This window comes from Otolemur garnettii, unplaced genomic scaffold, assembly GCF_000181295.1.
Source record: "Otolemur garnettii isolate 467f Iridium unplaced genomic scaffold, OtoGar3 scaffold00001, whole genome shotgun sequence".
Classification (NCBI taxonomy): Eukaryota; Metazoa; Chordata; class Mammalia; order Primates; family Galagidae; genus Otolemur; species Otolemur garnettii.
Genome location: NW_003852396.1, coordinates 18,710,780 through 18,730,181, shown reverse-complemented (window position 1 = coordinate 18,730,181; position 19,402 = coordinate 18,710,780). Strand labels below are relative to the sequence as shown.

The 19,402-nt window shown below is 35.6% G+C and overlaps 1 protein-coding gene across 4 annotated transcripts in view; it reads right to left on the bottom strand.

Moving 5' to 3' along the window:
- DLG2 (discs large MAGUK scaffold protein 2) overlaps window positions 1–19,402 on the bottom strand; it is a 2,018,366-nt gene that overhangs the window by 525,031 nt on the left and 1,473,933 nt on the right. The window lies entirely within an intron of this gene.

The following is a 19,402-nucleotide window of genomic DNA, read 5'->3' as shown; positions in this document are numbered from 1 at the left end:
ACCGTGCACTTCACGGTCACTCACATCATCTATCATCGTACATTTTATTTCCAAAACTGCCTTAAAATGCTATCATTTGTCATCATAATTGGTTTTTTCCCAAGGAAGAAAATGAGATGAATTATAGATTTGGCTTCTAATCCCTTACTCTTGTATAGTCTTGTTAGTGAACACCTTCCAATTACTCTACACTTTGCTTAAGTTGTAAGAGTCTCCATCAGGCTTTCATATATGCATAAAATAAAATTCAATTAATAAACAATGTCATACATTTGGAACTGTGCCGGCTTTTGCAGCATTGTCCCAAATGTACAGGGTCTGTGGATACATCTCAGCGACTGACATGATCAACTCACATGTAGCTCTGGGAATTTGGGTTTGTGGCTCTCTTCAGGCAGCTGTTAGCAGATGGAGCCTTGGTTTAATCACAACTACAGAACATTCCACTCTCCAAAGAATCATCACATTCTTTTTCATAAACATATTAGGGAAGATTAGATAAATAGATACACAGTAATACTTATGGCATAACAGGTATTGTGATAAGAGCTAAGTGCTTAAGAGACGAGACAAAGGGAAAAAAATAATCTCTGACAAGTAAAGTTACATGAATTCATATCAACTACCAAAAATAAATTTGCATGCTGGGTAGAGCAAAACAAGAGCTAAAACTACTTTTGATACTCTGGGTATGGATAAAACAATAAGTAATATAGATCTAAGAGGAATGGAGGGCCCTTCAAATAAGAGGTCCAAGGATGAACCAGTTGTCTGTCATTAGGTGGATGGATCACTATGGTGTGTCTGTCTTCAGGTAAGGTTGTTTCATCCAGAGTGAGAAAGAAGCAAGCATTACGCAAGTTCCTCTCCATGACGCACTCTGCCTATAAAATATTAGACTTTCAGCAAATATTTGTTGATGAAATGAATCAACATACGAAATAGGACTGCTGTTGTTTCTCATTAAACAAGTTGTCCTAAATTTTTTATTTTTATAGTGCTTAAGAATAGCTTCCTATATATTATTTCATGTTAATAAGACAAGTACTGTAACCTTTTGATCTTAATTCAGAGATTTTAAGTTAGACTATGTCTAGATGATTAGGAATGTTAAAATATAAACCTCTCTAGACAGGCGTTGTGGTGGGTGCCTATAGTCCTAGCTACTTGAGAGGCTGAGGCAAAAGAATTGCTTAAGCCCAAGAGTTTGAGGTTGCTGTGAGCTGATGCCATGGCACTCTAGTGAGGGTGACATAGTGAGACTCTGTCTCAAAATAAATAAATAAATAAATAAATAAACAAACCAATCTCTCTCATTGAGATTGTGAGAAGAATGCCCACTTGCATCATGGTGGTCTTCCAGTTTGGTTTCTACCTCTCCTTCTACATTTGGCATGATATTTTGGCATTGGAGATGTAAAAGTGAACAAACTTCTAAAAACCATTCCCAAACTGATAGGAGATGATTCTAGAGGTGAAAATATGAGATAAACGCATAAATATGCTAACTTAAGATAGCATTTTTTAATGCTATGGTCACTTTAAAATGACCATATTGTGAATTCCTATTCTATATTTGCATAGCATAATTTTCTTTCTGATCTAGTCTTCAAATATGGGCTGTATAACTTGAAGAGCTAATTTAGCAAGGAAAAGCTAAACTACTTATTAGTATTACCAAGAGTGAGTTTTTCCTTGATTTCTAGTAAGTGTGATCGAGTTTTAGTTGGCACTGATGGAGTCAACACTGCTGTCTATTTTGGCACTAAACAGTGTAAAGTTTTTGAAGGTTACTCTCATTATTTATTTTTATTTCATTTTTAAAGACAGGGTCATTGTCACCTGGGCTGGAGTACAGTGGTACAAGCATAGCTCATGGTAACCTCAAGCAACTGAACTCAATTGGTGCTCCTGTCTCAGCCTCCTAAGTAGCTAGGACTCCAGGCACATGCCATTACATTTGGCCAATTTAAAAAAAAAAAATTCTTTTTAAATATGAGGTCTTGTCCAGGCTAGTTTCAAATCCTGGCCTCAAGCTATCCTCCAACTTTAGCAAGGTTACTCTCTTTAGGAAACAAATATTAAATATTAGATAAAAATGTGCAAGGGACACTAACAATAATTGTGTTTACTAATTATTGGATGCCAGGTACAAAGAAAATAATACTTCATTTAATTTATTTTGTCTTAGATCATTTAATATCATAAAACCCCAATAAGGCAGGTATTAGAATATTTTACAAATAAGAAAATAAAGATTAAAGAGGCTAAGTAACTTTTTCAAGGTTGGTGATTTAACCACTGGTGAGCCTGGATATGAAGCCAAAACAGTTTGGCAGCAAAGCCTTTTCTTCTAACCACCGTTCTATTCTGCTTCCCGGTCTATGCATTCCATCCCTGTTTGACAAACTCTAAAACATTCTACAAATACACGCTAATCTTAGCAATAGCCACAGTAAAAATGAATTTAGAAAGGTCCTCAGGACAAAATTGTAAATACAAACATATGAAAATATTAATCTTTCTCATACCGGATATTAGCTAGAACTAATCTTTAACTATAATATGTACTGTTAAATTTTAGAATTATTTAAAGGTTTCTGGTAAGAAAATCAATGATTACGACCACTGACATTGACTTCATGTGATGAAACTGCAGATGTGTGCATTTTAAGAAAACTAAAAGTTAATGTCCTAGGAAATGTCCTAGCTCCTTTCTCAAATATTGTACCAAAAGAAGTATGCCAACAAAAATTTTGAAAAGTTTTTTTTTTTTAGTTTTTTAATTCAATGCCAATACTAAAACGAGGGCAAAGTACGTACTAGCACGGTGTAAATACTTGAACATTATTATTATTAATTACATGATTATATCTTTCCACTAGATAATGGTTACTGAAGTGTCATTTCAACTAATTAATTTAATGTGTAAACTGGGTATAGAACTCCTCTTACATTATCAAGTCTTTTCATTCGACCAAATTAAAGATCATCTGAATTTCTAAATATTTTCCTGTGTTTTAAATTATTTCTAATCAAGGAACTACATAATTTTCTTCTTGCTCCTATGCTATTTTTTTCCCACTGTTTTATTTACTTTGAGAAGCATGAAGAATGTTTTTGGATACTGAAACAAATAAAAAAATTGAGTGAACTTAAAAATGTTCAATTTTGGTAACCTTTCAAAAAGCATTTATAGGACACAGTAAACCAATTGAATAAAGACAGCTTTACAGCTTTACTCTTCTTCCTGTTAAGGGGTAGATTTTGAGAAAACTCACTACTGTCAGCATGTTTAATCACTTAAATCAGTTATACTTCAGGGTACTGTGCAGGACGAAGTCAAAGCTCTGCGTCTAAAAATAAAGAGAACTTGAATATACACTTTTGAGGATGAGAGAAAACTTACTTTTTCAGTGACAGCAAAGCCCTTCATGAAATGAAATGATTGTGGCCAAATACATCATTTGGACAGTACTCTATGAATCTAAGACATAGTTACTAAAAACCTGCATTGAAAAATGCTACCACTTGTTAGTGATAGTGTTTTCTGATCATCAAATAAAGAAGTGCGTGTCCACAGCTCATATGCTTTAATTGAAAATAATTAAAATATAATATGTATTGTATTTTTCCAATATGGTTCAATTAATTAGATTTTAGAGCAATAATTTGCTAGATTAAATTTATCCTGATTAAAATTGAAAGGTAGGGTATTTTCTGAAAGACTTATATAAAAACAATAAACTAAATTCCCTAGCTTTCATATGGACAGTTAACTTGGTTGTCAGGACTAAAAAAATCTGTCAGGACTATCTTTTAAAGATAATCAGCTGTCTAAGAATAATTCCTCATGTAGTGGTAGCTGTCATGAAACAGTGTAGTTATTGTTTCTCTGGTCTCAAATGCTTACAAGTGTTCTCATATATTTCGTGTCGCTGTGCAATGTTTGTAAGACAGGAAATGAAATGCACAGAAAGAGAAGCAGGAAGTCAAGCTCCTCGACATCCCATTTAACAGCCTTTTGAACACATGGTGAGATTTCCAACATCCAAGGGATCTGGGATTACTGATTCATTCAGTGGTGGCATTTATATATTGCATGTAGGCATTACTACTGAAAGCTTTGGAATATAGTTGGTAAATGCAATTGAGATTCTCTCCAGCCTATCACCAGGGACACTAAGTAGTTGTGGCTTGTCTCAGTGTTACTGTTAAAATATTCAGGGTCTCAAAACAGTGCCTGTGGTTAGGCTGAAGGGGAGAAAAGTAAATTCAAAATTTACTCGCAGTATAGCAGTGCACTTGAATAAAGAGCAGGAAAAACACAATCAGTCAGAAAAACTAAATAAAAAAGAAGTTGAATGCTCTTACTTCATTTGGCCCCTTGACTTATATAATCAAAGAATATCTTCATTGGAAGGGATCTTGGAATTAATCTAATTCAACCACCACTCCAGGCCCCTGCTTCTAATAATCAGCCTTTTCCTTGAATACTTTGTAACCACGGTAGACCCATTAAAGCTTTTTTTCTATATTAATTAAATATCTGTTATAACTGCCACCCAATGTGCTCAGGTCTATCTTCTGAAGGAAAAGAGAATGTGTTGAGTCATCTGTGAAATAAATGATGGCCTTCAAATGGGGAGAACAACTACTTTAGAAGGGATTCCCCAGATCATGTGTTTTACTTTTCCAATTTCATAGGTGGTTAAACTAAGAACTCCAAAAATGTAGTGAACTCTTAGAGTTACAAAGCAGTGTAATTGTAGAACCTGAACTAAAAGCCAGGTGGGGTCACTCTAAAATCCGAGGTTTTGAAGCCAGCTATTGTAGCCACCATGGTTTCTTTGTTCTAAACAAACCCGATTTTATTAGACATTCCCAACTACCTATTATGGGCTAGGGATTGTCTGCACAAAGACAAGTGTCTAATACGGAGAAGCTCCGAGTATCCAGCAGAAGATAATCAAGCAATTCACTCTAACACCCAGCAGGAAGTGCTATGTTTGAGGAATATGTCTAATTCCTATGGGAACATGGATGTCACAGTGATTACAGAATGTTACTAACATAGTATTTCAGGTAATAGATCTGATTTAACCTCTTCCACAGCAGCAATAGTATAGTAGAAGTTTTCTTACCTTAGTTAAGGATTTCCTGAATTAACCAACACTCATCATTGTCTTGACCTGACATGGGGAAGCTAATCTGGAGTATATTTTCACTGTGCTACTCAAACCAGTGAGATAGTACGCTCCCCAAATAGAGTTTTATATCCAACCTAGTGGAGTCAGATATTTGCCAAGATTCTTCTGAGTTTGTTACTGAGTCTATTCATCTATCTTGTACTTGTTAATTATGTCAGTTGTTTCCATAATTAGGTAATTTGATTAAATATTGTGTGAATTGATAAAATACTAATCTGAAAGTTGTTTGTATAAAATGGGTTAGAAAGACCTGATAAAAAACAGGTTTTTAAAAAAAATTCTGTCAAATCATGGTGGGCAAGACAATTGTAAAAGATTGAGAAAAAATACAAAGTCTGGAAGTATTTGACATTAGATTATCTCCCCAATATCTTTGATTATTGTGATATTTTCTTCATAAAAATGGTGGAGGTCTCTAAAAATGAAAACTGTCTTATAGAAAAATGGGCAATTAAATATGCATCAATATTAAATGAAAATAAAATATTTAAAGAATTTTTTCTATAATGACTAACCTTTTAAACAGGTCTGTTCCTATTACATGAGTGAGTTCTTGACTGCATACCATACGCCAGACATAGTTCTGAAAGCTTTGCATGCACGGTTTTATTTAATCCTTAGACTGATTTAATAAATGAGCAGTCTTAAAGATGTTCAATAACAGGTTCGCATTCCCACAGCTGATAAACCGGAAATGTGGCATTCCAGTCAAGTCTTGAAAAATATATGACTGCAAAATATATGATCGCTATCCAGGGTAAAATTGACTATATTTCTTGTGTAGCTGTACCTCTCTGCACCCTAATTATAATACAGTTTTCTTTCTGGTTACTTAGTTTTGAGGTAAAAAAGGCCAACATCTGCACAGGACATCTCCACCTCAAGAATGTCACTTCTTGTTCTGGAAGGTCCCTTTCCCCCATTTGTCTATTTGAATACATATGCTTTATGGCGGGTGTCCTCAAACGACGGCCCGCTGAAGACATTTTTTTTTTTTTACCTTTGCAAAACTCAACAATTTATTTTTTTTTTTATTTCTTATAGTATAACTGTGTACATCAATGCAATCATGGGGTACAGTGTGCTGTTTTCATATATATATATTTTGGTTATATATAACATAAAGGTTAACATAATCTTTATGTCATTATCTTAGTTATTGAGTTAAGACATTCATACTCTGCTTTTAGAAAGAGTCACTTGTACCCTTGTAAGATAAATCATAGAGATGACCCCACCAATCACCCTCCCTCCCCCCTCACCTTTACCTCCTTCATGTTTATATGGATGGAATTAGAAAATGTTTTTTTTAGGAAAGTATCTCAAGAATGGAAGAAAAAGTATCCAACGTATATAGCCCTATTTTGAAACTAATTCATAGCTTTTATAGGAATGTCATAATTGCTGAGGACATTTATTGGCCCGCCGGGTGCTGTTACTGCCGCTGCCTGTCCTGCTTAGCAGCAACTCGTCCCGGGGCCTGCAGTCCAGCCCTCCAACAGTCTGAGGGACAGTGAACTGGCCCCCTGTTTAAAAAGTTTGAGGACCCCTGCTCTTGGGTATAGCTACTCCTTAACTTCTTCTAGAAATTGTTCCAACTAATCCACTTCATATTGGTTTCCCATTACTCTTAACTTTTATAAAATAGCATTCAAATAAAATAGCATTCAACATTGAATTTCATATGTTTAGTAATTTGCCTATCTGTTCATCTATTCAATAAATATCTAAGGGTCAAGCCATCCTTTAGGTACTTAATAAATATTAACTGGATTGATTTTACAAAAGATTTAGAAACAGAAGCAAGTAAGGCTCACTTAATTCACATAACAATTATTAATTGATCACTTAATATCTGAGGCGTGTGTTAAGTCGAATGATGATGAATATGGAAGCTCTATTCGCACTTATTGATTTAGCACAATCATTGCCAGGCACTAGTAAGACTTTGTATATATTGACCTTTTTTATGAGATTGGTACAATTATTAACTTCATTTTCTTGATGAAACAAATATGCAACAGATCAGGTAAAACATTTCCAAGATCATGCAGCAAAAATCTAGCAAAGTCAGGATTTACATATAATCTGAGCCTGCAGTATTAATCATTATACCATGTTGCCTAATAAACAGTGATAGGAATAAATATGCCATTCTTTGAGAATATATAAATATAAGAGGATATTCCCCAAGGGAAGCAACTTTTCTATTGGATTCTGAAGGAAGATTAGGAGCTAACTTATGGAGAATACACAGCAGAAAACTTACTGTATGCAAAGGCTCCAAAGAAAGAAAAAGAGAGAACATGGCAGCTTAGGGAAACAAGTACTCAGTTTGGAATTGCAGAGAATTGTTATTTTAAACTGGGAAAAGCAGGGAGAATAACTAACCAATGACGTTAAAGAATAGCATTTACAAATGTGTTTAAATAAGCATGGTCTTCTCAAATATCTTTTCATTTGAATAAAGCATACTTTAATAAGCATAGCCTTCTCCCTATAAACTCACAGAAGAGTATAAACAAATGAAAATAAAAAACAAGAATTAACTCATAGATGTTATAGATAAATTAAGTCAGTCACAATTGGACAGGGATTCTTATTATACTTTATAGCGAAAATCCATTTAGTTTTCCTCTTTCTAATCATCACTCTGAGGTCAAGTATTTGACAAATATCTTACAAATTATGTATCTAATCAAAGAGAAATTTCTACAAAGAAATTTATGTCTTTATGCCTTCCATAAAGACAGCTGTAAGTTTCATGCAGATAAATTTAATGTCATTTATCTAACTAACCCTTTTTAAATAATGTTAATGAAATAACCACCTGGTTGAGACCCCTGATAACCTAGTACTTCACAGGAAGATTCTATTTTCTACCAGAAAGCCACCCGTTAAGGCTTTCCAAGATCATGCAGCAACAATCTAGCAAAGCCAGGATTTACATATAATCTGACCAGACCCGGCAGTATTAATCATTATACCATGTTGCCTAATAAACAGTGATAGGAATACATACACCATTCTTTGAGAATATATAAATATAAGAGGATATTCCCCAAGGGAAGTAACTTTTCTATTGGATTCTGAAGGAAGAACAAATCCTGGCTTTGCTAGATTCTTGCTGCAGGACCTCTTGTCCTGTGAGGTACCAAGAGAAGTGTGTCACATTCATTTAGTGGTGCCTGCCACCTTAAAGAGGGAAGCTAATAGTAAAGTTCAGAATAATATTATAACAACTAAATTTCATTTAGCACCTATGTGCCAGGCACCATTCTAAGTACTTTAATTTTGCACATTATCTTTCAGCCCTTTAAACAGGTTATTACATAGGCGCCTATAGTTTTTATTACATAGGTCCCTATTACATAGGACCTATTACATAGGTCCCTATAGTTTCTGCTGAAAAGTCAGAAACAACTCTCATGTATTTTTCCTGTCTGTAACATATTTGCTTCTTTTGCTGCTTTTATTTTTTTCCTTTTTTTATTATGTCATTTGTACATAGATCATAAATGCATTTATGCCATTATGGGGTTCAATGTGTTGATTATTTATACAAATTGAAGTGCTTACATCATATTAATCAACATAGCCTTCACCTCATTTGCCCAATTATAGCATTAAGACATTTGTGTTCTACACCTGATAGATCCAACTTGTACTTGCAATATGCTCCATAGGTGTGGCCCCCCTACTAACCCTCCTCCTATTTTGGTCTTCTGTAGTGTCTTTGTGATCTGCTGTTGCAGTCATCATTTTATTTGTTTCTATTTATCCTGTGTGAAGCTTCTTGGATTTCTGTGTTGATTAAATTTGGAAGGATTTTAGCCAATATTTTTTCTTTTTTTCTAGTCATTATTTCTTTTCTTTCCTTATGGGGCTCAAGTTACACATTTGTTAAACTGGTGTGATACTGTCCTATAGGTCACTAAGGCTCAGTTTGTTTTTCTTTAGTCTTTTTTGTTTCAGTTACAGTGAAATTCATTAGCTAAAAATATTATTATTACCAATAGTAATGGTAATAATAATACAACTAATTGTACCTTTTGAGGATGATGGGGAATCAATTATTTTGGGAAGTGAGTAAGTAATAGAGAAGAACCAATCACATCTTGCCTTTCCTCCATAAACTCTACAACTATAATATTTAAGGTTAAGTGGCTTGTTAAAAAATTATTCTAGCCTATAATCCTAGCACTCTAGGAGACTGTGGAGGGTGGATTGCCTGAGCTCGGGAGTTCGAGACTAGCCTGAGCAAGAATGAAACCCTGTCTCTACTAAAAATGGAAAAACTAGCCAGACCCTGTGGCAGACCCTACAGTCCCAGCTACTTGGGAAGCTGAGGCAAGGGAATTAACTTGAACCCAAGAGTTTAAGGTTGTTGTGAGCTATGATGCCACAGCACTCTATCCAGGACACAGAGTGAGACTCTGTCTCAAAAAATAAAATGAAATTATTCCTGATAATAAAGAAAAATAAAATCGATAAGATTACATTAGAACATCTGTAAGTTGACTACCTCAGGGACTGTGACAAACTGGGCAACATATGGAGGTAATTAACATAAGGAACTATATCAACCACATATTAAATCTATGTGGTGCATGTCTGGTCTACAGACATTAGGTAAACTTAAGGGGATGGTCAATGTAGGGAGATAGTGAACTATGGATCTTACTGTATAACATCACCACTTTAAGAGTTGAGTACTAATGGCTATTAACATCAAAAAAAGTAAAACTAGTATTATTTGCTTCATTATAAAAGAATATAATAAAATCTATAGCAACAGTTAGCCTTTCTGGAACCAGGAACCAGTTTCATAGAAGATAATTTTTCCATGGATGGAGGATGGGGTGATAATTTCAGGATGACTCAAGTGCATTATATTTATGGTCCACTTTATTTTTATTATATTACATTGTAATATATGATGGCATGATTTGTCGTGGTCTTTGTGAGTCAAACCACTCTGCTAATGATAACCTGCATTTGCAGTTGCTCCACAATTCCACCTCAGCTCCACCTCAGCTCATCAGGCATTAGGTTATCATAAGGAGCATGCAGCCTAGATCCCTTACAAACAAAGTTTACAGTAGGGTTCACGCTCTTGCGGGAATCTAATGTTGCTACTGATGTGACAGGAGGTAGAGTTCAGGCAGTGTGACAAGTGATGGGGAGTGGCTGTAAATACAGATGAAGCTTCTCTCACTCACCTGCTGCTCACCTCTTACTTGCCGCCCAGTAGGGGCTGCAGTCTGCAGTTCAGGGTTTGGGGACTGTAGACCTATATAGTCTTGCAAAGGTACTTGTGAATCTGGATCTAGCTGCCAAATAGTTTTGGAAATATAGACAAGAGAAAGACAAGTTGAACTACATCAGAGGTACACATCTGAGCTGTGCAGGCTTGGGAGACTCTACTGGTCTAATGGCCTGAGTGTTTCAGCTGATAAACTGTATGGTAAACAGAGAGGTACTGAAATCCTATCTATTAAAACAGATGTAACCGCATATAAAACTAGAAAAAGTTGGGCAAAACTGAAAAGGAGTGTCTAGGGGTGCATTAAAACATAAATAAATGGATAATAAAATCAAAGAAATGGAAGGAAGTGATTATTATAAAAGGTTAGTGGTCTGACTTTCTGTTTATCAATCTATTTTTCCATGCTTATAAAAGGTCACCAAACTTTAATAAGAAAGAAAGTGCTACAATTAAAATGGGCATGTTAAAGTCTTTTAGTGGCTGGCGAAGTTCTCTTTTTGCTATAGGAGGTGGTTATAGGATGTGTGCTTTATAATAATTACATATAAATCATTCTCTAAATGATATTTTAGTTTGTATTTGTGCTGTATTTCACAATAAACTGGAACGAAACACACACATTATATTGTTCACTACTCTCTATGTGTGCATGTATTTTTATTTTTATTAGAAAATAATTCCCGAATTAACTTTTAATTCTGTCAAAATAGTCCCCAAGAATGAGCTAGTTGCAAGAAGGTGGAATATGGAGAGTTGCATTTCTCTACAAAATAAAAAATCATGAATTTTTAGTGCTTCCCTAGTAGATTCCAAGAGAAAAGGAGGATATTTTTTGAGACAGGGAGCGTTGTGGGTTGAATCTATCCCCCTCCGAAAGAGGCTGAAGTCTTAATCCCTAGAATCTATTACTTTAGAGTTAGGGTGGTTGCGGTTGATTAGAAGAAGATAAGGTTATCAGAGTGGATCCTAATCCAATATAATTGTGTATTTATAAAATGGAGGAATTTTATACAGAGATAGACGCTTACACAAGGAGAACACCAGGTGAAAATGCCAGGGGAGATAAAAGTGATTCATTCCTAAATCAAGAAATGTCAAAGACGGCCAACAAACCACTAGAGGCTAAAATACAGGCAATGCAACAAACTACCCCTCACAGCCCTCAGAAGGAAACAACCTTGCCGATACCTAACCTCAGGCTTCTAACCTTCAGAATTATGAGATAAAAAAGTCCTGTTGTTTAAGTCATTTGTGGCACATTGTTACAGCAGCCCTAGCAGACTATTATAGGGAGAGAACAGGTTAGTCCCAGAGGATGGCACATTTTGGACTAAGAGGAAAGACACAGGGAGGATTTCCCTGAGGAGGGATGACTGAGGAACTTTAAGACTAGAGGTGACCAGGAGATAATCTTCGGAAATGCCAAGAACGGTGGTGAATTTCTCACAGCTGAGGACTTGAGCCCTTGAGATATTAAGGAAAGGATGATTCCTAAAGGCAGAGATTTTTGTGACATGAAGGTTATTAAATCAGGTATATACTAGAGATCGTATATGTAAGAAATATATATATTTTTGAATAGATACATGAGGAAGAATTGCTTTTATATAGAAAAGGAATATGTGTGTATATTACTAAGATATATAGATATAGATATGTGTGTATATAATTTTCTTGCTACATAAATATTTACAGACCTACAAATAGGCATATAAAATAGGTTTACTATAAGTTTACTATGTACACATACATATGCATATATATAGAGGTCACTACAAAAGTTGGTTTTTTTTTTCAGAGTTATAATGTTATCAGTGTGCACCCTAATCCAATATAATCATGTATTTATAAAAAGAGGGAATTTGAGTACAGAGACAGATCCTCACACAAGGAGAATATCGCGTGAAAATGCCTGTACAGTTGCCTTTGGTAGAGTGTCATGGCATCACGGCTCACAGCAATCTCAAACTCTTGAGCTTAAGAGATTCTCTTGCCTTAGCCTCCCGAGTAGCTGGGACTACAGGTGCCCACAATGCTTGGCTTGGCTTTTTTTCTTTGGTGCAGTTGTCATTGTTGTTTAGCAGGCCCGGGCAGGGTTTGAACCCATCAGCCTTGGTATTGTGGCTGGCGCCATAACTACTGTGCTATGGTGCTGAGATGACTACAAAAGTTTTGAAACAGACTTCCAAGAAACACAGTCGACAGCATACTTTCTGACTCACCTGGCCAAGTTCCAATTTGTTCAGCTCTTTGGTGTTCCTGGGAGGGCTTCATGGTTTCCATCCATGCAGATTTTATATTTGATTTCTATGTATCTCAAAACTTTTGTAATGACCCGTGTGTGTCTGTGTGTGTTTGTGTGTGTGTGTGTGTATTCTAGTGTGAGAAAGAGAAAAAGTACTCTTCCTTCAGAGACATCTATCCCTCACTGCCGGAAATAAAATAAGCTGAAAAGAAACTAAAAAGATGAAATCACTGCCAAGGACAGGCACACAGGAAAGCAGTTTTATTTTTAATGTTTTGAAGTCATAAGAGTTATTTCTGCAACTGGACTGCTTGGTTATTTTTCTTTTTTTCATTTCAGTGTTTGTCTTTCATGGCTTGTGGGCAAGGGCGTTTGTACTGTTATCAGCATAGCCCCTTCACAATAAAGTTCCCATCCTACTCTCTCAGGATAGCACACAAAGCCCATCAATTACAGCCATTGCCTTTTAAGAGACTGTGTGGGCAGCTCTGTTGGTTACAGCATTTTCAAAGCTTTAAAGTGCTAGAGTCAATTACTGGGGCAATTAGTGGGTGACTTCTCATTATGATTACTACCTTTAGAAGCCCCTGCTGCCCAGAGAGCTGGACCTCTGCACTTTCCTCCTAAACCAGCAGGCCTTGGTCAGAATGGTGTTGGGAATCAGCAAATGATATAGAAAGCATGGAAAAGGTATTGACAAACAGAAAGACAGACCATGAGAGATGGGAATTTCACTCCAGAACATAGACAATAAGAGCTGCCATGTGAACACGTGTCAATTTTGCTAGCCCTTTCATATGCTATTATTCTACATATACCAAGAAACTGCATTTTGACGTTAGTATCATTATTCTCAGCTTACAGAAAAGGTACTGAGACTCTGAAATTCTGTGTTTACTGTTTATGGACACCTATAAAGAATCATGTCCAGCCACTAAACTTAGTCTGACAACCAAGCCTATAACATTTCTAATCCACTATACTGAGAAAGAAATAATATTATAGTCTGCTATGATATATAAGTCTTTTCTCCCCCAAAAGTTTGTGTTTCAACTATTCTGGACAAAAGAGTTGCCCCTAGTTGTGCTGTGGCAGTAGCTCTCAAGAGAAAGAGCTGACAGGTATCGCGACCTCCATGAGTCTGGTTCCCAAGCAGCTGCTAATAGTGACAGGATACTCCTCTCTGAGATGCCTGCCAGCAGCAACTTCTTAGAAAGTATCAGTCTATGACAGTACCTTTCATTTTAGGGAATGAAAGGAATCCTTGCCATCCAGTTACCTCGGACATCTAGTAACATCAATTTCGGGGAATAAATTAAGAACTTAGGTTAAGTTTTTAACTTAACAATGTATTATTTCCCATTCTCTTATTGTTATTTGTACTATGTATGCAACCACTTCTTACTGAATAGATCAGGGAAGGAACAACCTTGAATGCAGGTAGAGTTACGAGTGAAATACACTGTGAAGTTTCAGCACCATTGTAGTCATGGATGATCTTCTGTCAGATTCCAGGAATTTAAAAGAAACCATATTCACAAGTAAAGCTTTTTAAAAAATATCTAGGGCACCCTTCTATCTGACCACAAACTACCAGAATAAAACAAAATGCCTAACACATCCACTATCCAGCACAGAATTTGTCTCTGTTCATAAAAGACTTGGAGGGAGAATAACAACATTATAAAACACAACCCACTCAACAACACTTAGTCTTTTTGACATTAATTCTTGTAAAATGTGCTGGGTGAGCAGAACCACAGGAAGAGTTGTTGTACAAAAAAGCCTTTAAAAATCACAAGGCTCTATTCATGATCTTACTGAGTTGGCCTTCCAAAGAGCCCAGATTACAGGTGTGAGCCAGTGTACCTGGCCTAACATTTTCTTTTCTCTAGCAAAAAAGAATACAGTATATAATGTATGTTATAAACAAAATATATATTAATTGACTATACATGATCAGTAAGGCTTTTGGTCAATAGTAGGCTACTAGCAGTTAAATTTGGGGAGAGTCATAAATTACGTACAGATTTTCAACTATGCTGAGGTCTGCATCTCAACCCCACATTATTCAAGGGTCAGCTGGACATGCTTTTCTGCAAAAACATGTCTAGAGATCCGAAGGTGTGAGAATTCCTAACTCTCTCATGTGGTAAAAGATGCATCAAATTCTTTAAACTATAGTCAATATGATTATAAGAATAAAACTAATGGTCCTTATCATCATTGGCACAGACTAAAGGTCAACAGAAAAAATAGAGCCTTCCAGCCTAGCAGCATCAAAAGTAAATAAATAAAGCTAAAAATAGAACTACTATACAATCCAGCAATCCCACTTCTGGATATTCACCTAAAAGATTTAAAATCAGTTTGTCTAAGAAATGAGATATCTGTACCCTTTGTTCATTGTAGCACTATTCATGAAAGTTATGAAATCAACTTAACTGTCCCTCAACAGATTAGAAAATGTAATATATATAAACAATGGAATATTATTCAGCCTTAAAAAATTCTGTTATTTGCAATAACATGAATAGAATTGGAGAACATTATAGTAACTGATATATGTCAGGCCCCAGAAGAAAAATTCTCACTCATATCTGAAATCTAAAGCAATTAATCTCACAGGGGCAGAAAGTAGAATGGTGGTCACAGAGGCTGGGAGGTGGGAAAATGAGGAAATGATGGTCAAAGGGTATAAAAATCTCAGAAAGAAGGAATAGTGATCTCTTTTTTTTTTTTTTAGTTCTATTGCACAATGTAGTGAATCCAGTTAACAATAAATAGAATACTACACATTTCAAAACTTAAATGGCAAATAGTCTTAACACAAAAAATGGTATCTGAGGTGATGAATATATTAACTAGTTTGATTAATTATTCCACATTATATTCACAAATTATAACATCATTCCACATCCTGTAAATTTACACAATGAAAATTGTCACTTTACAATAAGAAAATAAATTTAAACCGAGTTCTCTGTTAAAAGGATCTGCTTGTCATTCATGTGGGCTTTTAGTTGTAGGCTGGTTGGTTGATGGGTCAGTTGGTGGTAGTAACTTAAGCTTCTATAGGTAAGTACTCTCATTTAGACAATAAGTTTCAAAGGGAACAGAGAGTTAGGTGAAAGAGGAGAGAAAAAATTTTTAAAAGGTAGCTAAACTTAAATAAATGATTTCCAGGAGAAATTGGATGGCAAAGCCTGATTTAAGGCTTTAAATCACAGAGATGTATGAAGGTCCGCTGACATAAAGAGGCCTAGAAAACGAATAGTACAGACGGAGGGAAAACAGCAAGGCAGGGGTGTTGCAAGGTGTTATATACGGAATGAATCCTGCTCAGGTTGATCTTGCAGCTTATGATACAGTGTAAAAAGTTGGGTGGGGGGTAAAGTCTTTTACCTCCCACTGAAATGACACAATATTTAAGAATAGTTCCCAGGTTTGGGAAGACCTGTCTTTTTAGTAGCAACCACCTAGTCCCTAGTCATAGAGATACATAGGACTATATCTGACTTCTTTAGGGGAAAAGCAGTTGGCATAATAGAATGTAGGGGGTTTATAGTATTAGAATTAGAATTAGAGAGCTGAAGGGGACTTTAGGACTTACAAAGTTTACTGATTTTTACTCAGAGTGGAGGATCATACAAAATACTTAAGTCTATGATTTGTTTGTGAAGAACATGGCATTATAAATAACTAATGTGGTGACACACACTATTTCTCTCATTATCCTTATAGTTCCACACTTAGCACAGCACCTGCCTAAAGATACATTTGTTGACTGAGTTAATGAATACATGAACACAGTTTTGTTTTAATTCCCCATATTCTCAGTTGGGCTAACATGTGTAAGAAATTTAAGACAATTTTAAGAAAAAATTGTCTAGTAAGAACATGAGTTTTGGACTCTGATAGACTTAGATTTGAATCCTAAATTCCATTGTTTATTAAATTTGTGAATTTGGGGAAGTTGTTTATCTTTCAACTTTTGCATCTGTACATTGGGAATAAAAAGAGTTGTGAGTACTATCCCTGGTTCAATAAAGACTTCAATAAGCAGTGTTTCATATCTGCAGAATTTTCATCATTATTGTATTCCATTATTATTACATAGTCACTCTATTTTCCTTTATGCTTTTAAGCTTTACATACATTACTCTTCAGATCAAGTATAGATAGGTACAGGGTAGGTCTAAACGTAAATTGGGGTGCCTGAAAGTTGCCAGGCTACAGGAATGACCACTGTGGCTATAAAAGTATTAGAGGTAGCATGATGGAATTCCTATTCAAAATTAACTGTTGACTCCCAGGGGAGAAGGTTGCTAGATAAGTAGGGGTTTGGCTCTCTCATTCCTGCTTCAATTAAAGAAATTTTTCCTTTAACAGAGCTATTAAAATTTATTTAAGGTTTTATTGCTAAAAATTAAACAGATGTAACCCTACAAACCCATATTTGATTTTTGCATATACGCTGCTTACTTAGGATACATATTATAGGTGTGTTCATTGTTTTTCGAATTGTTCTTTTCTTAAATGATAGCAAAAATAAGGGTAAGAACTACCATATCCTTTAAAAATGAACATACCATGATCAAAACAGAGCACAGAGAAACACCTTTGGGGTAAAGGACTGATGATGTTCTCAGTCATTCAGTTATTAATGCTCCCTTCACTTCTATCAGTCAGCCAGTACTTTGTATGCTAATTGAATTCAAGATCTCTGAGAAGAATCAAGGATGGAGTTTAAAATTCTACTCCCTTGGGCAACTGGGAGTGATATTTCTTTAATAAAACAAAGATGTATAAAATAATGTAGGTCCATTCACAATTCCAGAGCATTTTTCAATAAAATGTTTTTTTATTTTGATTTTGTTTATAAAAATAGCAATGAGATTGAACAGAAGGATAACTGATTGATAATAATTTGTGAATGACAATATTCAGATTTTTGTAACTGAGTTCCAACTGGAAAGCAAAACCTATGTATTTTCTTATTACTTTGCTTTACTTGTTCAGATGAACAGAACCACACACCATTGTGTTCCATGCAGAGAAAAGTGAATAGAAAGACCTCAGTGGAAATCTGCTCTGTGAAGATAATAACAGCAATTTAAATCTCTCTTCTTTATTCCAGATATTAATTATAAGAAATTAATACAGCAAATGATGTGCACAGTCAATCAAGAATGGAGCCATGATTTGTTTGGGTATATTGTAGATGTCTTTCCTTTGTGTGAGCCTATTCTTTTGAATTTATAGTCCTTTAAAAATGGCCACCTTAGGTTATGGATATGAACTTTGTGTGTTAGACTTTGAGTGTTGATCCTCTAACTATAAGATAATTTTGAAGATGAATGAGTGGTGGGTAAACACCAGGGGATGAAGGTTAGTTGAAAAAGTTTTAACATTAGACCAATTGGAAATTAAGACTCTCTGTAAGCTATATGATTTAAGTACTCAGTTTAATGATCATCTTAAAAGGTCTTTGTTTTCACACATATGTGTCTATGTCTATATATCTGTAACTATGTCCATATCTCTATATGTCTCTATCACACACAAAGGTAGGCATCTGTATACGTATATATTAGTTTACATTCTGTCTCCCCCAAAGAAATAAGTGCAGTGAGGACAGAGATGTTGTCTTTTTCTATCACCAATTTAAGTTGCATGATCTTGAAGGCACTTTCCGGAGACTCATTACTTCATTTTATAAATGAGGAAAATCTTCAATCTTCACAATATTGTTTGAAGAACCAATTAACATAAAATAGAATCTTAAATATGATGCTTCCTATTGTTTCTGAGTTTTAGAAGAACTCTCCTCGTATTCTCACATTCAAAGTCAAGCTGTTGTAGCTTCACTATACATATCTGACTTGAAAAAGAGATAGTCCAAAACTGGTTTTATCTGTCTCAGTTGACCAACACCCTCCTTCGTGCTCCCTCATCTGCCTTTATGGAAGGTAAAGTTGAAGAAACTGATAAAGTAAATTTCTTGGGAGAATATTGAGTGAACTATATTCTGTCCCTACTTCCTCACAGAGAATGGAAGAAGGATGTTTTCCTGACAACTTAAGTTCAGAGAGAGAGGTTTAATGGGTTGCCTCAGAGCTCTTGACATGTGTCTCCTAGATTGTGAGAGACACAAATCCAGATAGTTGTCCTCTCCTAAAAAATATAAAGTGAAAGATTATGGCTAGAATTTCTCTACCTGGGAACAGAGGGAAGGTTAGGAGCAATGTTAGGAATCAGTTGAAATTCCTTTGACAACAATGTAAGTTTCCCGTGAAACACTTAGAGAAGGCAAACTGGCCAGAGGTCTTCTTTAAAGTGACTGTACTCAAGAGGACTGCGGATCTCAGAAGTGGAGGGGACCCTGGAAGCCTAGGGATAAGAGCGTTAAACGTGGTCATCTAAAGGAAACCATATTCAGAGAACCAAGGCCTTGAGTTTGCCAGTAGGAGGAGCTAAGAGAAATCCACAAAAGCACCAGCAAGGGGAAAGATCTAGCGGTCATACATCAGCCATCATAAAGGAATTGAAACCCTTGCAATCATACCACCCACAAAACAATGTGCTTCTCCCACGTTTGTCTTCATCTCCACTCTATTCCAGACAGTTGAGGAAAATGCAGATAGGAAGCAAACATGCGAAAAAGAAGTAATTCTC